A 14744-nucleotide genomic window follows, 5' to 3' on the forward strand; every position below is an offset into this window, starting at 1 on the left:
CAGCATCTGATATTATCTTATTATAATATGTTAAGTCATAATTAAAGTTTGTCAATACAGAATTGCACCTTTCACTCAACTTCCATAATAATTAATACTATTTTTGTGACATATATGAAAGCTTTATTTTTATTAGATTAGGGAACACATATTAATTGTGCAACAGAAAGATGTGGAAGTAAGTAAGTAGAAAAAAGTTAAAAAGCCTTTATTTCATTCATGGCTTAAACATTAAAATTGGTGACAGATCCACCTACGTGTTGGGTAATTTTGGGGTAATAGGGTCAATTTTGATTTCATGATATACGTTTTATTTTAAGGTTGAAAAAACGGTGTTTGAAGCTTTTGATTTTCACAGATGACTGATTTGCTGTGTTCGGATTTAAAGACTGTTAGCTATTAAGCCTATATATTTTTAGTGATATTATTATTATTAATTTGTAATTGTATTGTTAATAGTGTCATTAAATGTTTTGTGAATATGCTATGGAAACAAAAAATGCTGGTGAACAGCAATGTCGTTTTCATCTTGGCTTAAAACAACTGTATAAGAGTGATGCGTCTCTTTTATAAAAAGCACTTTTGACAATTTGTGAATAAATCACAAAATAGACTGAGGAATAGACTGATGTTGGATCATCTGAAGATTACCTTTCTGCTCGTCTCCTCAGATCTTTTAACTTCTGTGCCATGCAGACCTTGATCTCAGTGCCTCCGATGCCTGGGTGTGTCTTTTTGACATGGTCTGTAAGAAATGAGATTGATAATATTCAAATTTGAAAACAAGTTTGGAGTTAGTTGCCAAAGAGAGCCTAAATAATACAATAATCCATACTGTGTAAAACAGATGTCAGTGTTTCATCCAAGAGTGCAAAAGTATTATTTTCATTAGAGTATGACCTCTCTTTGCTTTGGAGATGTGAAAAATAATTTTTTTGTGTGCTAAAGGAGTCATGTGTACTAAAGGAGTCATGAAATGGATAATCAAAATATTCTTGATATATACACATTTAAGAGGTGAGATTAGAAAATGATATTTTTAGTGCAAAACACTTTGCAAACTTTATGAACTCCAGGAACAAAATATAAAATACCAAAACTGCATTTAAAGTGTCAACGATTTTGATTTCTGACCATTAAGGAGAGAATGTACAGTGAAATGACAACGCGACATGATGTGACATAACTGCCAGATTCAAACTGTGCTTTCGCATTATGGTTGGTGCTGAGCCAAAGACGGACGTGCTCAGCACTTTTCATATATCACAACTATTGATGTGCTGCTCCTTTAAGAAAGCAGGTAGAAGAATTACTACACCGTGTTGTTTGTCTCTTCAGACTTGCCGTAGTTCTCAATGCATGCAACAACCCTGAAGCACAGCTGAGCACTTTTCATCATCTTTTACACGTTTTGTCTTCATAACTCTGAAGAACTTATGTCTGTAAGTGATGGTTAAAGTTGCATTTTCATGACAACCTTAATTAAAGACCGTTTGAATTACATATTTGTGTGAAACCTGTTAAAAACAAACTATAAACAATTTATCTTATTTATGCTAGATCATCCATGTGTCAAAGATTCAGCTCTCTAATCAATCAACTTTTGAGCCAGTCCAAAGAAGTATTGAATAAGTATCAAGAAGTATTGAAATAGTACACTTACAAGTATACTACTAGTACAGGGCTTGACGCTTACCTTTTCCCCAAGGAGCACATGTGCTCCTAAGTCAAAAAATTTAGGAGCGCATTAAAAAAATTTAGGGGCGCAATGCAAATTTTTCAAATGAGGTGTTTTAGCTTAATAAGGGGATACAAAGAGACATTTACAAGCACAATTATTTAATTTATCAGAATACAGAAAGTACACAAGGTTTACTTCAGACACTATTAAATAGGCTAATTATTAGTTATAATCCTATTAAACTGTGTCGGTATAAAATTTTCACAATAATCATTGAAACTTTTGTCACGGTATATGTTTTTGTTTTTAAATCACTATATATAATTTCTAAGTGAAAAAAAGTGTTGTCCTCCTAACAGGTTAAATAACTTTATTAAAGATAATTTACTAAAAGACTTTTATAAAAAATACATAAAAATATAAAGTAAACAAGTGTTTCAAGATTAGAGTGCAAAAGATTGTTCAAATGAACGAAAGAACAATAGGTAAGTAAGTCCCATTTGTTAACATTAGTTAAAGCAGGTTAACATTAACTAAAAATGTGCAATAGCTAATTGTTGCAGTAGTTAATATTCTTTGTTAATGTTGATTAACTAACATAGTTGTATTTTTTTATTAATGTTAGCTCCATTGAATTATATTAAGACAACTTTTGATTTTATAATGTATTAATAAAAGTTTAAATTAAGATAGCATTATTAATAAATGCAGTTATTTGTTTTTTTCATGTTAACTAATGGAACTTGTGTTACTGAACAATAATAACGAATCAGTCGTTGATATATAGATAGACCCACTGTTCTCTATTATAGATCAGTGGATGGGCCATGTTTTAGGTTAGAAAAAATGTTTGAAAATAAATAGTCATTAAGTCTTTAAGATTTATTTGATGCTATTGTGAAGACTAAAGCGAATATAAATATCTAAATGACTGTGAGTGTGAAACATTATTTACACAGTTTTAGGAAAGTAGCGCAGCTGATTTGTTTACTGGGTTACCGGGGTAACGGCAGCCTCATTCAGCGCGTCTTCACTTTAACTCGCTCCGCTTTTCTTCTCATCTGTGCTCATTTAAATTAAACCGTTGCCTTTTTAAAGTTCTGTAATCATATGAGGCTGCATCGCAATTTTTCCATAAATAGAATAAATTAATACGTTTGTTATAGGCTACTGTATAAGTTAGGCTGTTTTGTATTCGCACTTGTGCTCCTAAATATATTTTCCAGTTCGCACACATCTATTTTTAGTCGCAAATGCGAGTGAAATGCTCGTACTGTCGAGCCCTGTAGTACACTGATATTTGTATACTTACTACATAAAGTATGCTTAAAAATATACTTGAACTTTACTTAAGTATACTTAATAAAATTAATTTAAAGTATACTTCTTTTTGTAAGGGTAGTTTTTTAGAACCAAAAACAAAAAAGTGCATATTAGATGAAACCATGGTTTTTAGATGTAGTAATGTATTGCTTGTTGAACATAGCTTGACCGATGGAATCTGTACTATAACCACTCACCACGTACTCCTGAATGAGATCTTTAGGGTCCTCATTAAGATAGATACAGAGTCCTTTGATGGCAAGTTCACGAGCTGCATCAATGTCATCCTTAAAAAAATAAGCCAGAGCAGAAAAAGAAAGGTTAGTTACAGACATTACTCAAAACACAATTAAACAAAAGAGCACAATAGGTCTCATTCACTAAAAGTTCATAATTTATATTATGAGTATGGCAAACATGCATGTTATATTCTAGAAAACAGATAATAGCTTGATATTATGATGTGAAACGTAATGCAATTAACATCAAGTACAAAAAATAGAGTATGAATACATGCAAATAATTTCTAGTGTGCTAACCTGAAGCTAAACAATGCATTTTTTAAAATCAGTTTAATCTACTGAACATTTAATGTCATGTCTGATGCAAAATGGGTTAAGGTGGGGTAAATAATGAAGAAAATACAGCTAGACTGACTGCTTTACACCTTATCATATCATGTTGTGTGATTCAATGAAATACTCTTGACCCATAAATTTAGCAGTCTGACAGGCAAACCCAATGGAAAATCATTCACTAAAAATAAAAAATGCATTAAAAACTTTAAGAGAGACCTCACATGGGTCATTTGAATCACCAAATGTTAACATCAGTGCTATCAGCATAGTAAAAACCTTTGGTAAAAACTTGTCCATATGCTGTGCAGACACAGTGGGAGAATGGCAGGTACGTTAACCAGCTGGAACCTAACTTTCCCCTTGAATTAACGTTACTCACCCTCAAGTCGTTTGACAACCCTAGGACATCCGTTCATCTTTGTAACGAGCTTTCTGACTCGCGCCCATAGACAGCAATGTAACTGACATTCAAAGCGCAGAATGTCAGTTACGTTGCTGTCTATGGGCGCGAGTCAGAAAACCTACATACACTGACGGAGCATGGAGCGCTTTTGTCCATTGCTGTGATAAGACAACGGCGACGAACCCCTCCCCCACCTAAATACAAACCTAAAGTCAGTGGAGGGTAGCTCAGAGGTAACACAGATTGTCGAATCTGGTCTTAAAAACACATATCAGTGAACTTGGAAGCAGCGGGTTTTCTGACTACAAAGCACAACAACGTTGACATATTTAAGACATTTTTTTTTAACCAATTTCAATGCTTTACGTTCCATGTAAAGTGCAAAAACGTTTAACGTCAATCTCCATCTCGATATAGTTAAGACTTGTATAATTATTCTTTGTCATAAGGTATTATTAAACCTTGCTCTTATGAAGCATTAATAAATTCAGTTAGGTTTCCCCTTGTTACACGTAACGTAACGTTACGTTACGCATTCTTTCCTATCAACCCTCAGCACAAAATTCCGTTAAATATTTATAATCACTGATTCTGAAAATCTAAGTTAACGTTAACTCTAAACGCTGTGAAATGAACACTTTTTAGCCAATGTTGACGGGCATTAGCCTATTAATCGCCTGATGAAAACTTAGTATCCATTTGTGAGTGATTTAATTGCAGTTTGGAAAATTACGAGTAATATTTAACCTTATAGGCCTAACGTTAAGTTACCTCAAAAAAAAATTCTGCGATTACACTCGACGAAATATGCCGTCGATATGATTTAAAAGCGTGTGGAGCTATCTTAAAACACTATTGTTGCATTTAATCTGACAATGAATGCATTTTTAGTATTATCATACGATTTTTTAAAATGAAATTCTTACCTTTTAACGAGCTTTGGAAACATGTCAGTCAGTCCCCTCAAGTGTGCTTTCCCAGACCAACGGTTCTGCTTTTCAAAGCGCATGAGCGGATGCTCTCGTGCACGTTGCTCCCGCGTAAATGATAAGAGAACTTCACAAAACTGAATTAGATTAATTGTACACAATGGAATTAAATTGAGAAGAAAATGTAAAGTAATCGTGTGACATGAGCTCATTTTAATTAAGTAAATCAAACAGCAGAAAAAAATAATTTTACGTGATCACCATTTGTTGGAAATCTGAATCAATTTGAACATTTTCTTGCAAAGTGATTATATCATGTTTTGATGACTGTTGAATTTCATTTAGACTTTACACAATAAAATTATGTTTGCATCTCAAACATAAATTTATTAAGTAGACTGTAAGTGTATTGTTTAAGTGAATTCAGTAAAACTGCTTTTCCTTTTTTTCAGTGCGGGTCTAAACACGGGTTTAAAACAATCATGTGCAAACGTAAAAATATATGCATATTTTTAGGAACACATCTACAAAAATATGCCTGTATTTGAAGTTGATCAAATAATTTAGAAATAGACGAAATTGCGTGGCATATAGTGTTGTAGCCGCGTCTGTTCGATTTGTAAAATGTTATAAGGCTACTCAGTTTCGTGGTAATGTTAGCCATGTTCTTCATGTAACGGCCTTTTGACAGCTTTGGCTGAAGTTGTCCTTGTGTTAATGGTCATGTAATAACTTCTGTATGACCTGGCAATAAACATTTTTGTAAGTGTGTCTATAATATGATAGTCTAAAATGATTTTATTTCGGTTGCGGGTCGGGTGGTCGGTTCTATTTTAAGCGGGTCGGATGCGGGTGCGGATTTACAAAATCGGACCCATGCAGGACTCTGCTTGTCAGTACTTACCACTTAATTATCACTTTTGTATCCGGCACTAGACTGCATAGCTCAGCTTATGGGGATGAATGAAACATCAACATCGTGTAAGTTGTGTTTGGGTATTTGTTCATTAACATATAACATTTTAATTATGAATGAGTTTCAAAAAGATCAGAGTCAGTAAAATGATCTGAACTTCCCATTACAATGAAGCTGAAAATGTACAGTATTTGTGACGTGTGTAACATGATTCACATGTTAAAACCTATTAAAACATGTTCAAATATATTTCACATGTGCTCCATATTATAACCTATAGTAACATGTTTTCCACATGTGCTCCATTATGTTCACATGTGGTGACATGTTGTTCACATGTGGTGACATGAGGTCACACGTGATCACATGTAAAAAACATGTGATAACATGTGAAATTCATGTGTTTTTTCTGTAAGGGAACACATATTAATTGTGCAACAGAAAGATGTGGAAACTAGATTGTGAATTAAAACGGGAAAAAGTTTTCAAATCTAACTGTCAGTGATGATGTTGCAATTTTTCATTTTTGGTGGCATTGGCGAACATTGAAGTTTTAACTTTAGCTGGAGCCCTGCTGAATAAAACATGGCATTCAGTGAGGAAAATGAGTTGATTTTATCCATTAGGATTTGAAGAGCTCGAAGCCAGAAAGGAGTCAGACCTGAATTCAAGTTTGCTAAAAGGCAATATCTAAATAGCTATTTGACTGTTTGACATGCATCAATGAATTATTCACAGTAAGACCAGGAAAGTTAATTAAGCAAAAGTAATGAAGGGTCAGGTTGATTTCATGTTCATGGTTAATTAAGCTATATATATAAATGTGAAAAACATATACAACAGTATCAAGGGACTAAATAGGAAATGCTGTGGAGCTCTGGTTTAGACTATAAATTGTTGTAGGTGAACACCTGCTCAGGGCAGAGAGTTAGATGCTAATTACTCCATTACCATTCAAGAGGAAGGAACATGAATAATCACTGATATAAGTAGAAAGCAAAATAAAACCTTCAATCTGAACACAAAATCTGAGCACAAACAAGTTTGATATTTAAAGTGTACAAAAAAATCACGTCTTCAACGACAGCCTGCATGGATTGATTGAGTTGCAAAAAAAGTGTCGTTAATGTGGGTTCAATGCTTCTCCAGGGAAGATTGTCTGAGAGAGAAAATAATTGAGATGTCACCAGCGTTTCCTCTGAAACTCTATGAGCAAAGACAGGTCAGGTACCATGTCACAGCGCCCGTAATGGGATCGTGGGATCATTGGGGTGCAAGACTTTGTCAGCAACCAAGCTTTATGTTCAAAACACCGAGTGTGCATAAATCACACACTACTCACTCTGAAAACAAAAGTAAAGCTTCCAAAAGGTTCCACAGCAATGCCACTGAAGAACCATTTTTGTTTCCTCAAAGAACCTTTCAGTTTAAAGTTCTAAAAAGAACCATTTGTCTTAGTGTGTGAAAAAACAACAACATTTTAATAATATAAAGTACCGTTTATAAGTGTTAAGAACATTTAATGTGTAATGGAAAGATTCCATGGATGTTAAAGATTCTTCATGATACCAATAAAGAAGCTTTATTTTCAAACATAAAACTCTTTTTGGCTGACTATTTAAAATTGATGCTTTAACAAGCTCCATATCTCCATATTAAGGTGGGGTAAGACAAAAAAGGCACAAAATCTCATAACTGAATACATATTGTAATTTAATGGGGTTATTATTCAATATTTCCATGAGATGTGTACATTTTAGACATCTTCAGTATTCTTTAAATAGGTTAATTAAGTGAAATCCTTGAATTTGAATTTAGTATTGCCGTTATTTTAACCTTTAATTAAAATATCGGCAATTAAATATATATATAGATTTAATTAATGTGAATTAAAATGTGAAAACGTTTTCAAATCTAATTGCCAGTGATGATGTTGCAATTCTGGAATTGGTGAACATTTAAGTTTTAACTTTAGCTGGATATATACAGTGCCCTCCAAAATTATTGGAACAGTGAGGCCAATTCCTTTATTTTTGCTGTAGACTGAAAACATGTGGGTTTGACATCAAAAGATGAATATGAGATGAGAGATTAATATTTCAGCTTTTATTTACAGGTATTTTCATCTGGATCTGATACACAACTTAGAAGATAGCACCTTTTGTTTGAACCCACCCATTTTTCATGTTACCAAAAGTATTGGAACAGATAGAATTAACATAGATTAAAGTGAAAAAGACTTAATATTTAGTTGCAAATCCTTTGCTTTCAATAACTGCATCAAGCCTGTGACCCACTGACATCACCAAACTTTTGCATTCTTCTTTTGTGATGCTTTTCCAGGCTTTCACCGCAGCCTCTTTCAGTTTTGGGGGGTTACTCCCATCAGTCTCTTCTTTAGCAGGTAAAATGCATACTCTACAGGGTTTAAGTGTGGAGATTGGCTTGGCCGGTCTAAAACCTTCCACTTCCTGCCCCTGATGAACTTCTTTGTTGTTTTGGCACTATGTTTTGGGTCATTATCTTGCTGCATGATGAAGCATCTCCCAATCAGTTTGGTTGCATCTTTCTGTAAATTGTCAGACAAAATATTTCTGTAGACTTCTGAGTTAATTTTGCTGCTGCCATCATGTGTTACATCATTAATGAAGATTAATGAGCCTGTCCCAGAATAAGCGATGAAAGCCCAAGCCGTTACATTACTTGTGTAATGTGTACTATAATGTACACCTGTGTACACTGTGTTTCAGATGAGCTTGCATGTTTGGGATCATGAGCAGATCCTTTCTTTCTCCAAACTTTAGCCTTTCCATCACTTTGGTCCATAAAATCAGTCATAAAACCTTATCCCAGAATTTTTGAGGCTCGTCTCCTATTCTTCTTGCTAATGAGTGGTTTGCATCTTCTGGTGTAGCCTCTCACTGTAAAAAATGATTTTATGGTTCAGTAAATAAAACAAGAAAAATCATGCATCTTTGGCTAAGATTTCTTTGTAAAATTAAACACTCCTGAATATTAAGTAAAATCTAAATATATACTCATTTTTTTCTTGTAAATATTAGACATCTGACATACAAGTAAATTTGACCTGTGAATGTCTATCATATTTACACGATTTAATAAAGTACTTGAAGCAAATTAAAAAAATCAGATTTACGCAGTCTTCAAGCAAGGAATATGCGCATGCGTAGAAAGAAATCCCGCGAAGATGGATGGCTTCTACATCTCTATCTGTTCTTGGCAAGTAAGTATTATTTAAAACTGCATTATATTACGTATTTTAAGATTGAATTTATTCAAGAAATGTAATTTCATTAGATGATTGTGTTGTCATCACTTAATTTCGTTAAGTTTAGAGTGTTCTTGAGATAGCTTTGTTAAAGGAGCGCCATATAAGCTAACGTTAGGCTACGTTGCAAAATATTTAACAAGTTTTAAGTTTAAACTTCAAGTTTCAAATAAATACGGGCAAAATTCGAGAATATGTTATGTGTTATTTTGTTTGTTTGTGCATTGCTCTTCGAAAAAAAAAAGTATGTTGTGGCCTCGAATTAAAAATACGTGAAGAGGTTTTCCTTCCCTCATTTTATATAAATCGTAAGTAATCCCTCCATTCTTTAATTAATTTACTAAATTGTGCGTTCTGTTTATTAATAGGTCCCTTCTTTATTCAATCGTGTCCACTTAAATGTAAATGACTTTAAAAAAAAAGACGAGTGAAAGATTACTACAGTATGGACACGATTTACTAAATTAACGTGGTTTAATGGAAGGAAATGGCGTGGAGATCTTGTACGGTCATGTTTTTATGAGTTTGATCTGATTTGGATCAATAAAGTGTTGACGTTTCATTGAGTTTTTTTTTTTATTATTATTATTTCCCACTTTTTGTGTGATCTCATTCTAAAGACTAATCTCCTTCTGCATGGCTGGCTGAAGAGCCAGAAAAAAAAGTACAACTCAAAGATAGCCACCTTTTCTACAGTGTGTAAAAATTCCTTGTTCGTTTAATCAAAATTAGTGACATACATTATGTGAAATGCAAATACTAATCAACTTTTACTTCAAAAATTGTATGCTGTTAACTTATTTCTTTTATCTGTTTTCTTAATTGCTGAATATTTCTCATGTGCATCCAGTCCTTTGTTCTGTCTTTGCTGTAACCTGGTTGAAAGGGGCAGAAGGGAGAGACCGAATGGAAGGAATTGTCTGTATGTCCACACAGGGGTGCAGTTCATATTTTTCTCTTGATTTAAGCATTTTAATATGAACTGATGAGGTTGTTGTGCAAAAAATGCAACTTTACTGCATTGAAAAGATCAGAACTTTTAAAACATTACCGACTAAAGCACTGGCACAGCACACAAAACTGCTCAATTCCTTGCCCATACACAGATTGTCCTTGTTGCTTCAGGACCTGGAGTTCCCTGCACTCTCATTTGTCTAGAGATCACAGAGAATCATTGGACTCTACACAGACCCTGTCATTTAGGTGTCTTGTTTGTAATGCAGTAAGTAACCATTCAGAAAAACAATACTTTGAGCACATTCGAGGTCATCTAAAAAAGTATGAAACAGTGACCTGTGTTTTCAATAATTGTGAGTACAGAACAAATATATATTCAACTTTTGCATCTCATAAAAGCAGGAAGCATACTCCTCACTCACTTGAACATTTCAAACCATCCATACTTCAAAAGTACACTTGTCAAACACCTGAAGATACTCAGTTGACTGTTGATGAAAGTAACTTATGTGAACCTTTTGTTGAGGAAGAACAAGATTTTGTCAGAATAATCAACAATAAGTTGGGTTGCCTTTTTCTTAAATTAGAAAGTGTTTTCAAGGTTTCTAACAAGTACATTGATGAAATAATAGATGCATTACAATTTATAACATCAACTGCTTCAAGTCCAGTTATCAAACAGATTATTGAAATGACTTTAAAAAGTAATGGTTGCAGTGTTGATGAGTCAGTAGTCTCGAACTTGGTGGAAAATCTTACCTCCCTTAATCCACTAAATGCAGCCCTCGGGGTGGATGGACCTTTCAAGACCTCATACAAAAGAGAGAGATTTCTGAAGGAACAATTCTCTATTGTTGAACCAGTAGAGTACATACTAGATGAAAAAAGAACATTCCAGTATGTTCCCATTTTGCAATTGTTGCCACAGATTTTAGCTAAGAAGGATGAGGCATTCAGGAATGCACAAAGCTCAAAAGGTACTTATGAATCCTTTTGTGATGGTTCACATTTCAAAGAAAATGTATTTTTGTCTGGAGATGTAAGAATCCCTCTTATACTCTACATTGATGATTTCGAGGTGTGTAATCCCCTCGGGACATCTCGGAAAAAACACAAAGTTACTGCCGTCTACTGGGTGTTGGGAAACATTCACATTGTATCGCGCTCCTCATTGACATCCATCTATCTGGCTGTGCTTTGTAAAGCAAATGATGCTAAGACATATGGATATTCTTGTGTACTTGAACCATTGTTGACTGATCTCAAACACATCTGCAGATTTTGTACTGGGGAACGGTCCCAGTTCCAAGAGTCAGAGGTCAGATCTGGTGCATTTTCTCTAAGAAATAAAGAAGACCATGAAACGCATGTACAAACAGCTTTAAGGACTGGAACTCATTGCTTGGGAGTGAAAGGCCAGTGTCCAATCACTGACAGTCTAAATCACTTTCATGTAGTATCAGGGTATCCTCCTGATGTGCTTCATGACTTGCTTGAGGGAGTTGTGCCAGTTGAATTGGCGCTGTGCTTGGATGTATTGATCAGGAAAAAGTATTTCACTCTTGCTGAGCTCAACCATCAAATCAAAACCTTCCCATACAAATGGAGTGACAGAACAAACTCACCTCAAGTTGTTGCACCAAACTTTGTGTCTAAAACCAGCATTGGTGGCAACGCCCACGAAAACTGGTGTTTATTGAGGTTGCTGTCACTAATGGTTGGACACAAAATACCAGAAGATGAGAAGGCATGGCAGTTGATAATGTGTCTTAAAGATGTTGTTGATCTTGCTCTGTCACCTGTCTTTTCTGATGCAAGCATCGGTTTTCTTGATAGCAAGATATCTGAACATCGACACAGGTTCCGTGAACTTTTTCCACAACAGAGGCTGCTCCCGAAAGAACACTGTCTTGAGCACTATCCTCAGCTCATTAAACAGTTTGGACCCCTTGTGGCATTGTGGACAATGAGGTTCGAGGCCAAACATCGCTTCTTCAAAAGGGTTCTTCGGCAAACTGGTTGCTTTAGAAATGTTTTGTTGTCTCTGACAAGGAAGCATCAAGCAATGATTGCATTCCATTTGTATGACTCTGAAGATCCAAGGCCTGCCATTTCAGTGACAAAAATGTCTAAAGTGCCACTTGAAGTGTTACACGAAGGAATAAAAGAGACTGTGACAAAACAGTTCCCTAATGCCACTGCAGTGCACATGACAAATAAGGTTGACTATCTAGGCACAGACTACACTGTAGGAATGATGTTAGCATTTGGATCAACTGGAGGATTGCCGGACTTTGCAGAAATTGTTCAAATGGTGGTTGTTCAAGATGAACTCAGCTTTGTTGTCAGGCTGCAAAGTACCTGGTACATTGAACATCTCAGGGTTTTCATGTTAGAACCCACTCACAATATTAAAATTCTCCACCAAGCCCAGCTCACAGATGTTTATCCACTAGCAGCTTACACCAGAGGACGACACTTGATGGTGTCTCTAAAACATTACATTTGCATTGATTAAAAGGGTATGCACCTACTTTATATTACATACAAGTCCTTTTCATTAGTGTAAAAAAAAACCAGCCTTTTTTTTTTTTCTTTTTTTTTAGTAAGAGTGTGCTTGTGTTATTGTTTGTTAATGGTGATTCGATTGTAATGAAGAATGCCTGCTTGTGTTTGTGTGTATGTGTCTGTACATGTATGTGATTGTGTGCAGGTGTATGACCGTGTGTGAAGTGAATGAGAGAGTCACTGTCATAAAGGTGAACTAATACACTTTCTTTAATTTTCTTTTAGATTGTGAAATATCAACAATGTCCTCACCTTGCCCAGCTGTACTACGAATAATTCTACAGGACCATGACATACGAAAGTTGTTCCTTCCATCTGGGATTCCGAACACAGTCAATGAACTTCTGACAACTGTAAAAGACACTTTTCAGTTGGATGGAGATTACAGTCTCATGTACATGGACACAGATTTTGGTCAGTGTTTTACTCTGACCTCTACTGACGACATTAAGAACAAGGACTCAGTCAAAATTGGAAAAAAATTGGAAGATCCAGTCATTCTGACACTGACACCTGCTTGTGACTCTGATATCTTATCAGTTCCAAAGGATTGGGACCAACATTCTACAGGTGACCAGCCTCAACCAGTTCTAGGGAAACAGTGCTATCAGCACCAGCACCAGCTAAGGAAAAGTGGCCTGAAAAATTAGAAGTTCCAGAGTTTTCGTTCGATATTGACAGAGTTCTCCAAGCTGGAAATCAATCATATTTTGAAAATGATACTCTCCTTCAGAATCATACTGTAAAATCTGACATCTTACAAAAGCTTGCTGAATCAATATTCAAATACATGGCATATCCCACAACTCTGCAGATACAGTCCGTCATAGAGGCTCTGCTACAAAAGTATCCATGCTTAAAGGAACCGGGATGTTTTTCAGGGATGCATGGCTGACAACAAAGTCTCAAATACAAAATGGGCAACTATCGTGCAAAGTTAAGAAACCGAGAGCTAGCCTACCCTGAGCTGTCTAAAACTTTTTCTTACAGGTGGCATGAAGTTGTTAATCTAAGCCCACCAATTAAAGATTTCCTGCAGATATGGCCTGCCTTATTCTCAGAAGCTCAGGTAAGTTAAGCCAGTTATATTATTGTAGATATCATATTTTGATTGTTTGCTGTTGATATAAGAAATATTTTGTGTGTGGATTATTTAATTCTTTACAGATAAAGTAGGAATTCCGAAGAATTACGGCTGTGCCCCTGGAGCAAACCTTTATGTCCAAACTAGACGGCTACACGCCGAAACTCTTGGAGCTTTTAAAAGCTAAGGGAGGTCTTGCAGGAGTCAAGATACGGTCAACACTCAGTGCATTGATTCTGGTGAGAAACCAGTACCTGTATGAACCAGTTAAACATTCTGCAATGCTAATTTGTGTATTGGCTACTATAATTTTGTATATCATCATTCACAAATCCTGCTCGACCACACCCATTCCTGTACATCTATCTGTATTTCTGTCTGTTGTACTTAGTGAAACCATTGAAACAGTTTTAAAGAATTAAAAGTTTTAATACTATTTAACAATTTAAGAAAAAGTCTTATAAAATGAGATTTCTTTTATTCAGTATTGATTATTAGCAATACATTTCTTCACAGGGACATACCATTGAGAAAAGACGAGATGGCTTGATCCGCAGTCTCATTGAATATCTTGGAGAGGGGGCAGAGTCTTTTCAAAGACGGCAATGTAAGTCCCAGACATGTTATGCTAAACATTTCTATCCAGTCTGTAAAACTGTCCTGAACATTTTTTTAACTGTTTCTACAACAATATAGCTTATGATGTTATTAACACTCTAAATTTGATTTTCCCCATCATCCTCCTGGAATGCATAAGGTTGGCAGTCAAGAAGGCTTCACAGAAGATGTCATGATGATTCTTGTCCACGGAGACGGAGAGCCAGTGGTTTCCATTGTTCTTGAAGGAAACAAGGTTCTAAGTAAATGTGAAAATACTGCTAAAGCTTGTGCACTCCTGATGGGACTGATTTATGCCTTAAATCTACAGTATCCCTCAAAGCTCACATTTGAGGTTTTCCAGAAACTGTTTCTGGAGCTTGATGGACTTAAGCTCTCTCCTAAAGTTCAGTCCTTAA

General features: G+C 35.3%; 1 long non-coding RNA gene across 1 annotated transcript; it reads right to left on the reverse strand.

The window, feature by feature from the left end:
* Nucleotides 1–653: 653 nt before the first annotated feature.
* LOC306847404 lies at nt 654–5007 on the reverse strand. The gene is made up of 3 exons (XR_013782153.1): nt 4912–5007; nt 3202–3291; nt 654–745 (listed from the first exon to the last, which is right to left on the reverse strand). It is a non-coding gene; the product is annotated as an uncharacterized lncRNA (long non-coding RNA).
* Nucleotides 5008–14744: the final 9737 nt, after the last annotated feature.

This window comes from Barbus barbus (genome assembly GCF_936440315.1).
Source record: "Barbus barbus genome assembly, chromosome: 27".
NCBI classification, from domain to species: Eukaryota; Metazoa; Chordata; class Actinopteri; order Cypriniformes; family Cyprinidae; genus Barbus; species Barbus barbus.